This window comes from Phoxinus phoxinus, assembly GCF_949152265.1.
Source record: "Phoxinus phoxinus genome assembly, chromosome: 25".
Classification (NCBI taxonomy): Eukaryota; Metazoa; Chordata; class Actinopteri; order Cypriniformes; family Leuciscidae; genus Phoxinus; species Phoxinus phoxinus.
This window is the reverse complement of record NC_136900.1, coordinates 7,922,979-7,934,310: the sequence shown is the minus strand read 5'-3', so window position 1 is coordinate 7,934,310 and position 11,332 is coordinate 7,922,979. Positions and strand designations below refer to the sequence as shown.

The window sequence follows — 11,332 nt, the reverse complement described above, 5'->3', positions numbered from 1 at the left end:
TGCTGGTATCTTCCAACATTTGGTGTCTACCACCCTAAAAAGCCAGACAAAATACGGGTGGTGTTTGACTCCAGTGCCAGGCACGAAGGTGTCTCCCTCAACGACATCCTCTTAAAGGGACCAGACCTCAGTCTGGACTATGGATCCCATTGAGTTGGAGGTCGAATATCGTCAGCAGACATGTCCTGGGAAGAAAAGCATCCATTTCTTCTTCCAAAAAAACATCATGTCTCTACTCTGCTGGTAAGACACTACCATGAACAGGTTGCTCACCAAGGACGACACTTCACTGAAGGCGCAGTTCGAACAGTTGGACTGTGGATAAAAAAGTAAGAGATTGGTGTCAAGTGTGATTCACAAATGTGTGATCTGCAAAAGAGATCCTCCGTTCACGAATGTTGGACTTGATGTTTTCGGACCTTGGACCGTCTCGTCGTGCACGACCAGAGGTGGTCATGTAGAAAATAAACGCTGGGCAGTTATGTTCACCTGTCTGAGTACACCAGCGGTGCATATTGAGGTCGTAGAGACCATGTCAACCTCCAGCTTCATCAATGCTTTGAGGAGATTTACCGCTATCAGAGGCCCTGTAAGACTGCTCCGTTCCGATAGGCGCACAAACTTTGTTGGAGCTTGCAAAGAACTGCAAATAAACTCAGAAGATCCAGAGTTGAAAGCTCACCTGCAAGAAAAAAGTTGCACCTGGACATTCAATCCTCCACACTCCTCTCACATGGGTGGAGTATGGGAGAGGATGATCAGTGTTGTACGCCGCATTTTGGATGCCATGTTGTTGAAGGAGAACTGTCGCCTCTCTCATGAAGTACTTGTGACTCTCATAGCTGAAGTCATGGCAATCATGAACACAAGACCTCTAGTTCCAGTGTCCTCTGATCCAGGGATGCCAGCTGTTCTCACACCAGCAATGCTGCTCACTCAGAAGATTGACCCAGTATCTGCTCCTCTGGTGAACATGGATCTCAAAGATCTCTATAGCAAGCAATGGAGGCAAGTCCTAAGCCTCGCTGAAACTTTCTGGAGACACTGGAAGCAAGAGTACTTGGAGACGCTCCAGCCCCGCAAGAAGTGGGAATCAGAAAGACCAAACCTGCAAGTTGGAGATGTGGTACTCCTTAAAGACACTCAAGTTAAAAGGAATAAGTGGCCCACAGGTGTTATTGTGGAAACCATCCCCAGCCGTGATGGCAGGATTCGGAAAGTCAATGTGAAGATCATGAGACAGGGTACTCCCAAGGTGTATTCAAGACCTGTTTCAGACGTTGTGCTGCTTCTCAGTAAAGGGACATAGTGGTATAATTTAATACCAGGCGGGGAGTGTTCTGCCCCCACTAGAGACTTCAAGTGGTATAAAGACTTGACTTGACTTTGTGTATTGTCCGTTTTAGCATAATATGTATGTTGTATTAATAGATGCTAATCACGATTAGAATTTCTCCATAGACATCCATGTTAATGTTAGTTTAAATGCTTACTAGTCCTGCAAGTCTCATTATAATGGCACATTTTCTAATGGGATAGCTATACATGTTAGATTTGAGTTGCATATTCATGTATATGTATATATGGGCAGTTTGTATTATTATGTTTTCCCAGTTTTACAAAATTGGAAAGATCCTTACTAAAGGCCTCTCTCTACTCCGGTTTCCTGGGTCTTTATTTCATGGATCTTATGTTAGCTATCTGCTACGCTAACCTGTCAAAGCAAGAGCAGAATAGTAATTGTAATTTCACTAGTTAAATGTCAGCCATTGAAATGAAATTGTTGATATCAAGAAATTATTTCTTGTTGAAATTTTTATTTCACATAGGCTATCAGAAATACAATTCTTAGTAAAAAACATAATTGTTGATATCAATAATTATGTGGTTACTAGTGCAAGCGTCTGTTCTTGATATCTATAAAATTTTCACTATAGGCTACTAGTTAAAATGCTGATTCTTCATATCAGGAATTATATTTCTACCAGTAACAATGTTAAATCTTGATATCAACAAAGACGTAATCTCTCGCCGAGATATGAATTCTTGATATCAGGAATTACATTTCAACTAGTAAAAACTATAACTCTTGATATCTGTAATTGTAATTTCACTATAAATGTCACCATAGGCTGCCATTCAAATTCAATAGTTGATATCAAGAATTGATTTCTTACTAGTTGAAATTCCAATTTCACATATCAGAAATACAACTGAATTTGAATGTCACTCTAAGGTGACATTTTAACTAGTGAATTTTTACTAGAAATCAAATTTCTGATATCAATAATTAGCAATGTGAAACTTGAATTGTTGATATCAAAAATTGATATCCTGTGAATGAATAAAAGTCAAAACGGCTTGCCATAGCGAGAGAGTTAAAGAAAGCAAGACACAGTGACACACACACACACACACACACACACGTGTGACCATGAAAACACTGGCATCTGCGCCTGAATCCACAGTACTCAACAGCGTAACTCCTTCACTTCACTCCAGATCTCCTCAGGCTCTTCTATAACTGGTTATGTGCTTTGTAGGAGAATTAAATTGCAGGTTTTTTGACACAATAGAGTTGCCAGTCGCATTTTGATCGCTCACTGCGGGCATTACGGCGCTGTTTTTGCAAAGATGATTTGAAACATTATGCATTGTGAAAAAGAAAGGACAATATATTTCTTAAAGCTTGCATTTTGTATTCAATCGTTGCAATTGTGCACTGCAAAAAAATATTTTTGTCTTGTTCTTCAGTAAAAGAAGTTGCTGCCTTAAATTTTTAAGTACAAGCAACTTGGATGTTTAAGTCATTTCAACTAAAATTACATTAAACTGACTTAAAAAATTAGTTGAAACTTGTATAACATAAAAAACATTGTACAATGTAAAAATGTGTTGTCATAACTTATTGATCATATAATTTTTTTACAGTACTATCTAAGCATTCTTAAACCAAGATACATTTACTTGAGAAGCAAAATTACTTCAGATATTAAGTCTTGTTTTCTCTTTGCAATTAAGCGAGTTTATCCTTAAAAGTCAATTTTTCTGACCCGGTTTGCAGACGTGTTTTCAGGGCTGGTTAGATTACTTATAAACTGTAATCCATTACAGAATGCTAATTACATAATGAAATTGTAGTTAGTAACGTAATCCATTACTTTACAATGTAATCTGACTTCTATTAGATTACTTTTGAACTTAAACTGTATAAAATGATATGATCAATAAACTGTATAAAATGATATGATCAATAAGTTATGACAGCATATGTTTTTACATTGCTTTATCTCATCAAAATAAGTTCATCAATTTTTATAAGTTATTCAAGAATCAGATTACATTTTTTTAAGTCAGTTTAATGTGATTTAGGTTCACACTAAAAACTCATGGGTCAAAAATAACTAATTTACTGCCATTTTGTGAATATTAAGTAATCATGCAATCAATAAAAATGTAACTGTAGTCTCATTGAGTATTTTAAAACAATATAATCTAAAAGTGTATATATATATATATTGTATTAACGTCATTTAGATTACATCTAACCCAGCACTGCATGCTTTATTGTTTTAAGCACTTTAAGTCACTTAATTTAGCATTTTTCAGAAAATAAGACTTCTTATCTTGTCAATATGCAAATAAATGTATCTCAATACAATATTTAGGTATTATTACTGCAAAAACAAGAGAAAACACTGATCTTGTGAGCTTTTGTGTATCATTAAAATGAACATTTCTAAATGGAAAAAAATAATTTCGGCGTGCAAAACATTTTTAAATGCCATGAAATTAAAAGATTTAGAGCTGTTTATGACTCTTTGAAAATGATGATATGGCAAATTATAAATTAGTAGGTTACTTTACCACCAATGCACGATCACTGAGTTTTCTACAGCCGCGAGGACCGAAGCCAGTTACCCAGAATGCTTTAGTGATGCACTAATAGGAGCTTTTACAGCAGCAATATGGCACCAGACTGAAACCACAGTGACTAAGACGATATATAGATGAGTCAAGCGTGCTGCCAAAACCACCAAACCAGTCACAAACCACAAAACTATCACTTTGACTCGAGTCACTTTCAATAACTGCCTGGCGAGCATCTGGCAGAGAACAAGAGATGCTCAGATTCATCAAACTAGAAAGCATAAAACCATGTACACAAGCTGCACACATCATTATGGTTTTAATGTCGTACAGTGATGCTACCAATCACATTTAAAATATGGAATAAAATAATGACGTGACCTTTCAAACAATAATGATTTATGTAAATTTCACAGTATGCTATGACATGATTTACACAATGTAAACTTTTGAATTATTTTAATGGGCATTTTAAGCTTTACATTTTTCCTTACAAAGAAAAAAAGCACACTAAGGTGATTAATAAAGGCATAGCTGTAAAATTTTGAGCAGAATAAGTTATTTTACAGAAAAACAAGATTTTACTGTTGTAGAAACTTAGAGACCTAACAGTGTTCATGTTATTGTTTATGCACGCAAAATATTAACTTACAATATACCTCAAATTATTTAGCCATCCTGTAATCTGCCGAAAATCTCTCTAAAAATCTCGCAAAAAAACACTGACTGCATCGCCCACGATTTACAATATGCACATGTCAATTTGAATTTATTATATTTAAACTTCATGCATCACATGGAGAAAAGCAATCTGTCCGATTGTACATTTATTAAAATGACGTTTCACAATTTGCACGGTTAAAAATCACTGACCACATTACAGGCCTTCACAATATTTACATTACCCACGCAAAGTTTCTATTAAAACTAATTCTAGCATATGTACACGTGTGTCCATTATGCCATCAAAGAAAATCCTATATTGTCTACATGAATCATACTTTGAAGGATCGTATAATGATCAAATAAGAATCATTAAAAAAATATTTTCATGTTGATGTTCCAGCATTTTATCCTATTGCGAATCATTAATCTTATTTGGAAATTTTTCAAAAAGTTGTTCTAAACTCTAAATCCAGTAGGAATCATACGATAATTTTAAATGAGGTATTAAGGTACACTCACCTTAAAAACACCAGGATATCAGTTCAGATGTGACGACTGTGTTTGAGACTCTGAGCTCCGTCTACATTCTCTAAAGCAGTTCCTTCAGTGCTCCAGTGAACTTCAGGACGTCCTGATGGAGGATTGTTGTTATGTGGGACACTGAGAGACCCGAATCCCCCATGCGCGCTTGATCGCATCTGTGTTTATGCGTCGCGACGCGTCTTTGATCACGCGCAGTTACGCATCAGACGCTCGGCTTTCCACCATTTTATTTACACATGTAAAGTATGGTATTATACCGACTGAAATCTCGGTGTGTAAATTAAGATTGTGTGCGGAACGTTTGGACGTTTGCATGTGTGTCTGTTTGCTCCATCAACGCCCATGTGCACGCGCCTGCCGAGGGAAAATCACCGTGTTAAACATGTTCAAGCATTATTTCGGTGAGCAAGCATGCATATATAACTGTGAGGAAATCTGTACTGTATGTTGCATTAGGAAGAAAGTAGCATATAATAAATCACTTTAAAGAAACTTGATTGATTTCAAACCCACCTGCATCTCTCTGACTAAAAGCTGTATTTACCGCATTGAATATTGGGTAACGCTTAAAAAAATACACCCAGATTTGAAAACATTGTTGAAGCTTCGTGATTAAAACATAAATGACAGTTTTTGAACATGTCTAAGTTTAATGCCATTTTTTAATTCTGCCATAATTAATAATTAGCCTAATCATAAAAAAATAAGAAGTTAAATTACCGAATGCGATGATGTTTATATAAGTAGGCTATTTGTAGGCTGTTTATAAGTACAGTATAAAGTCAAAATGTGCTTTTACTTTAGTATAAACTAGTCTGAATAAATATTAGTGATTTTGACCTTTATAAAACGATATACATATGCTAACACACACACACACACACACACACACACACACACACACACACACACACACACACACACACACACACACACACACAAAATATAAAGTAACAGATGTAAAAAAGCAAACAAAATGTATACATATATATAAACATACATATTCATACAGTATATACGGTATATACATGCATTATATATAAATATAAGAAATAATATTTTATGAAATATAAAGTAATTGAAAATGTAAAAAAACCACTATATATATATATATATATATATATATATATATATATATATATATAATATTTTATGAAATATAAAGTGATTGAAAATGTAAAAAAGCACAATATATAACCTTCCCCTGGATTTTATATTGTTTATATCTTCATTGAGTTCCAGTTTCCAAGAATTTACTGATCCAAACTTTTACTTTTTTATATCATGCATCTATTTATTGATTCCATCTGGATGTTAATGATCATTTCGGTGTCATGTTGTTTCCAGCGGATGACTGACACACACACACACACACACACACACACACACACACACACACACACACACACACACACACACACACACACACACACACACACACACACACACACACACACACACACACACACACACACACACACACACACACAGAGAGAGAGAGACAGACAGACAGACAGACACACACACACACACACACACACACACACACACACACACACACACACACACACGTGTTGGCTCTGCTCTTTGTAATGTGATCAATCAGAGGAGTTTCAGAGATACGGCAGTCACAGGTGTCACTCTGACTCCAGCTCCTCATAAACACACACACACACACACTTCCATAGCTCGAGTTCACCGAGGCCGTCTGTCCCGCTGCAACTCTTTTACCGGCTCGTGTCTCTCGTGTTCGGAGGATCAGCCCTGATGACCCAGAAACACACTCACAGACGGGCCTGATTACTGTGACCAACAGGAGATGATGTCATCAGGCCTGGTCATGTGACCGGATCAGACTGTTAATGCCTAAACTGTGTTCGTGTTCTGACCTGGGATCCAAAGTGTTACTTAACCAGAAACTACAAGGATAAATGATATGATTCGTTTGTTACCACTGAATTCTGATTAAAATCGGAGTATAAAATGCAAAATATTAATACTGCCTTTTAGCATTTGCTTCATGCCATACGATATAAAAGGTTAGATCTCCACTTGTTGTTTAATAGTTTTATATTTCTTCTTCCTTTGGCCCACTGACAGATCTGGAAAACATCCTCCTTTCACACTTTATTTCTCCTTTTATCACACAACCGCTCATCCCAGTATAGACATCTGTGTTTCATTGCGCCGGAGTAATGACAAACACACTCTCACAGCTGATCCAAAACACACACCGCACGGACGGAGGCGAGTGCTGGATATATGACTGTTAAAACACCTCTGAGTATATTCTTCAGGCTATGGTTCCCCGAGAGGACTTGCGGGGTTTGCAGGGTTTCCTCGTCCTACGCAATCAGAGGAAAAGACAGAGACTCTGCGAAGGAAACTCTAGAAGAGACAGGGTTAAAGGTCCCAATGTTGTACACCTTTCTGACGTTTTATTTTAGGTTTTGATGTCCATAAGAATAAATATTTCCGGTATAAGTACCAAAAAACATCTCAATATATATTTCACACTTCTTTCTCAGGAGCTCTGCCAAGAACAGGTCGATTTTGGCCTGTCTACTTAATATTCATGAGCCGCTCTTCTGATTGGCCTGTTGTTTTCTGAGTGACCCACCATTGGTGGAGGTGGTGACTGAGGGCGGTGACTGAGTAGTTCTGACATCACATTTATACGGAAGTCATGGCTTGTGAAAAGGCACACTATGCAGGCTGTGTGCATTTGTCTGTGGATCGACTGTTTTAAAACTTATATGGTTTCATAACCTCTAGTTATCATGAAAAAAGCCAGGAAATGTCAGTGTTGACAATATGGGACCTTTAAGTTGTGTTAGAAGAACGGAAGAATCCTCTTTTCCATCTTCACTGGCCCATGTCTCTCCACATCTTCTGAAGTCATATGTGAGGAACGGACCCAAATTTAAAGGGATATTTCACCGCTGGAAAGATTAATGTGTATTTAAATTGGGTAATTTATGTAGTAGAAATAAGAAATTATTTTAGAAGTTGGTGCCTTCTAGACTGAGAAAAGCCAGAAAATGTATTTTTGGCTCATGTGGATGAAAGACAACAACTCCCAGAATGCACTTGCTTCGCTGCCCTACGAGGCCACGCCTACCGGTTACAGAGGCCATTATCGGAAGAAATGATACAACTAGGCTAGTTGTACTAGTTGACTCGAAACTGAAAAGATGCCCTATGGGCGGGTTGAAAACATGCGGGACTAGCTCCTACTACTGGCTGTAGTCTCTTGCCTCTGGCCAGGAAAGCCTCTGATGACGCTAAATTATGATTTTTGCGTCATCGGAGGTTTTTAAAGTATCCAATCAAGTAATTATTCATTGAGTACGAGTACTCCACAGCAGCTGTCAAATCTCCTTCACGTAGATGTTCAAATATGACGTGATACGGCACTTCTGCATCTTCTGCATGGGGAGATTTCAGAGCTTTTGCGATCCTTTATAACCTTTGCATTTCCTAGCAAACCTTTCCCGCTTTCCAACAAAAAAAACATTGCATTCACTTGCAAATCTTGTGCATTCCTCTGAAAAACGCTGCATTTGTTCGCAAAGCTTCCTCGTTCTGCTGAGAAACTTTGCATTTGCTGACAAAACTTTTGTGCTTTCCAACAAAAAACACAGCGTTCGCTCACAAATCTTTTTGCATTCTTCTGAAAAACGCTGCATTTGCCTGCAAAACTTTGCGTATCTCCCATAAACGTTGCATTTGTGCACAAGGCTCGCGCATTCTGCTGAGAAACTTTGCATTTGCTCACAAAACATTCCGTTTCTCCTCAAAAAACGCTGCATTTGCTCACAAAAAAGAAAAACGTTGCGTTCGCAAACCTTTTGCGTTCCTCTGAAAATGCCGCTTACAAATCTAGCATGTTCCCCCAAGAAAGTTTGAGTTTGCTGGCAAAACTTATACATTCATCCGAAAAACACTGCATTTGCTCACAAAACTTTATTGCGTTTCTCGTAAGAAATTTTGCATTTGTGCGGAAAGCTTTCGTGTTCTGCTGAAAATTTTGGATGTGCTCACAAATTTTGGATCTCTCTGGAAATAATTTTCCCGTGGCATCTTGCGTATTATGACGCATAGTTTTTAAACCAAACGATTACAATTTGAGAGCTACACCTAAAGGTAAGGTTTTCAACAATTACATTTTGGTCTTAATGCACCACATTTGAGCTGAACATCTGCGCAAATTAGACTTGAGATGTTTTTTTTTGTGCCTTGTACTGTAATTGATAATAACTTCAATAACTTGACTATGCATATGTGCAAATGAGATTTGAGAGCAATGGTCAATTTTCAAACTAGAGCTTCTTCTTTTTCAACAGCCATTGTATGAAATGTTGCGTTTCACAACAACATGAGGGTGAGTAAATTATGACTTTATTTCATTTTCCATTTTTGTGTGAACTGCTCCTTTAAGTGCACAGATCTTATTTCCTTATGATAATCACCTCTTTGTTTTCCCAATTCACCCTTTCCTTTCCTTTCCTTTGCTTCTTTCATTAGATCTCTCGAGTGTCTTTTCAACGACTCATCGCGGCAGCTTGTCTTATCTTATTAAAAGCGGATTGAAACAAAAGATTTCTCACGCAAAGGCTTGCTTTAATAACCAGCACTTTGAAGCCTCTGTCTGCGTGTGAAGCTCTGGTTGTTCTCGTCAGTAAAACACAGCTCGATTGGAGGAGATGTGGCCGTTTGCACGAGCAATCAGCGGTTCCTCGGGTTCTCTCGCGTGCAAACCGAGCCGATGGTTAACAAATCTAATGAGTAATGATGTGCAGGTGTTTGCCACCGACCCGGGCCGCAGTTGGCGAGCGCTTGGGAAAGCTGGCCGTGTTTCAGTGTGTTTGGGCTGAATGTAATCTGTCTCTGGCCCTGCACAAATCTGACATGACAGAGACAGGCGTAATGTGAAAAAGTGCATGAGGTTCAGGTTACTGAGGAGACTGCGCCACCTGCTGGTGGACAGTGATATTGCCAGTAGTCTCAATGGTGGTCACTGGTGAACATATTTTATTAGAGGGCGCTTACCAGTGTGAACAAATATTATATAGGCCATGAACTGCTCAAAAATATTCATCAGCTAGATATTGCTGCTTTTGTGTAGAGTAAAACTTGTGATAGGCCTACTGATATACTATTTCTGAGTAAATTATTATTTTTAATGGCATGGTGCTTTTTTAAGTCTTCATGGGAAGCTCGTATTTACGAGTTGGGAAGTCGTGTTAAAGTCACTTTTGGTTTATCTTATTAACTAGCCTACTCAAAAATACAGCAAGGTTTTTATATTCTACTTCAAGTAAATGAAGAAATAAGAATGTGCATTTTTGCTTTTTATGTTTTTAATGCTACATTTTACTGCTATTTTGTGCATGCAATTAGTTTATTTTGTTGTAAATATGACTTGCACCATTAATCTATATCAAATGCATTTTTATAAGTCATTGTTTAGTAGCCTACTCATAAATGTCTGGAAAGGTTATTGAAATGTCACGTAAATGTATCAAAAATGGAGCCCTGGATGTTATTCACCTGGGAACTTAATATGATACTATTGTAAGTAAATGCTGTTTAAATCATTGTGTGCACATTGGTTTGTTTATTATCAAAGTGAAATAAAAATCATCTAAATGTGACAAACTCATTTTGTGCTATAGCCAGAATGGTACAATATGACATTTTCTGTAAATGTTGACTTTGCCCTCTACTGGTTTCCACAACAACTACAAAATTTACACGGTACAGTTTTTAAAAAAAAATGTTATGCTACTATCATTCTGTGATTTATATCAAAGTACCAAATCTGCAAATATCCTAGTATTGCATCTACTTGTTTTGTAAGTGAGAATAGGTTATTTAAGTGAAAATTGGAGCAGTTGATTTTGAAACTTGATATGGGAACACGTTTACAAGCATAACATATTATACCGGATTGAGGTAAGAAAATATAAGCAATACCCCAGGCTGGTTGTTTAAGGTTTATCTGCAAGATTGGATTTTTATTAGCATGCTAACTGCCTTACATTGTTTATTATGTATCCAAAATGTTTAATTTCCCCGTGTTTCCAGAAACCGTGTGTGGCATAATGCATTCTGGGATGATCCAGCTCTGCTTACACGTGCCAGCTATGTTTTTCATTGGAAAATTGATAGGCTTTTAGTCGTGTTTGATGTCTAATAAACAGTAAATGAACAGCATTTACTGGGAGCAATGGCTCTGCAAGTACGTGCA

General features: G+C 37.3%; 2 long non-coding RNA genes across 3 annotated transcripts in view; one reads left to right on the top strand and one right to left on the bottom strand.

Annotated features, from left to right (window-relative positions):
• Window positions 1-5,474, bottom strand: part of LOC306993571 — a 53,133-nt gene extending 47,659 nt beyond the window's left edge. Inside the window, exon 1 of the long non-coding RNA XR_013796479.1 lies at window positions 5,056-5,474. This is a non-coding gene — a long non-coding RNA (uncharacterized lncRNA). The remainder of the gene's footprint in view (window positions 1-5,055) is intronic.
• Window positions 1-10,735, top strand: part of LOC306993570 — a 53,916-nt gene extending 43,181 nt beyond the window's left edge. For both annotated transcript variants that reach the window (XR_013796477.1, XR_013796478.1), the window contains exons 2-3: window positions 9,426-9,463; window positions 9,607-10,735. This is a non-coding gene — a long non-coding RNA (uncharacterized lncRNA). The remainder of the gene's footprint in view (window positions 1-9,425; window positions 9,464-9,606) is intronic.
• Window positions 10,736-11,332: the final 597 nt, after the last annotated feature.